The following is a 1556-nucleotide window of genomic DNA, read 5'->3' on the forward strand; positions in this document are numbered from 1 at the left end:
CACTGGGGATCGAGCCCACAACCCAGGCATGTGCCCTTGACTGCAGCGGAACCTGAGACCCTTCAGTCCACAGGCTGATGCTCTATCCACTGAGCCAAACCAGCTAGGGCCAATCAGGTGTTTTCTAACTTCATGTGCACTGGGGAAGCCATAATAGTGTATGAGTAGTGTATGTGGGAACAGAGGAAGCCAGTTTGATGAGAGAAAAATGGACCAGTCATGTAGAAGAATGTAGAAGAATGTAGAGGCAAGAAATAGTGGGTCCCTAAGAAACAACAATGGGGGAAGTTGCTGCTGCCGATTTTCTAGTCCCAGAACCTATTGACTGTACTTGTCAAGTGGGGTTTAGTGAGTTTCTCCTGTGTCATTTCAGTATAAATAACCCTTTATTAATTTGGCTTGGGTGCATTACTGTTCCTTGCTACCAAATAGCCCTCTTCCTAGAACAGATCTCAAGTGCACAACTGCTACTTTAACTTTTTTAAAAAAACAAAATGCCTAATGTAAAGATTGACACGTTAAGTGGAATAATTACTAAAAACTAAATTAGAAACTGTTTGGCCATGGAATAGGTCTTTCAAAGTGTTTCTAAATTAGTATCTGCACATTGCACATATCCTTGAGTACAGCACCATTCATTCATTAAAAATATTCAATAAATAACAAGTAACACTATGTCCCAGGTATCATTCTCCATACAGGGTTACAAAGAAGCAATATAAACAAAGTCTCTGCTTATAGGAGCTTGTATTCTGTTGAGCTCACTTTTTATATATTTACTAGGGGCCCGGTGCACGAAATTCGTGCATGGGGGTGTGTGTGTCCCTCAGCCTGACCTGCACCCTCTTCAATCTGGGAGCCCTCAGGGGATGTCCTACTGATGGCTTAGGCCCGCTCCTTGTGGTTCTCTGCTCTCTGCAGGGCCTGTCTGCTCCACACCGCAGTGACGGCCAAGCAGGCCATGCTGGGAGCTGCCTCCTACCTACTGTCAGTCTCCACAGAGGCGATGAGGTTAATTTGCATACTCACTCTGATTGATTGGTGAGTGTAGTGGAGGGATGGTTAATTTACATGTTTTTCTTTTATTATATAGGATAAGGTGAACATAATAGTAGTATTAAAGAATTGAAACACATTTGATTTAAACACATTAACCAAACAATTTAAATTTATAAATAAGACCTAATATGTCTTAGGAACTGTTATACACTCTCTTTATCGATCAATTAACTCATTTAATTACTACATCATCCTTCTGAGGCAGACTATTATTATCTCTCTTTTACAAATTAGAAAATTGAGGCACAGAGAAGTGAAGTAACCTGCCTAAGGTCACACAGTTGTTAAGTGGTAGAGCTGGTATTTGAAACCAGTCTGCCTGGTGCCATGAATAAAATCCTAAGTCAGGGATGAATCTGCATCAGTTGTCCTGGTCTCGTGTGAGCCCATTTCCCCAAATGAGGGCCAGGAAGCTACGCAGATCTAAACAGTCGCTAAGAATAAAAAGCCTCATCAATCAGACATCTCTGGAGCTAGAGCAGGGCACAGAAAGAGGA

This window comes from Myotis lucifugus, unplaced genomic scaffold, assembly GCF_000147115.1.
Source record: "Myotis lucifugus unplaced genomic scaffold, Myoluc2.0 scaffold_131, whole genome shotgun sequence".
Lineage (NCBI taxonomy): Eukaryota > Metazoa > Chordata > Mammalia > Chiroptera > Vespertilionidae > Myotis > Myotis lucifugus.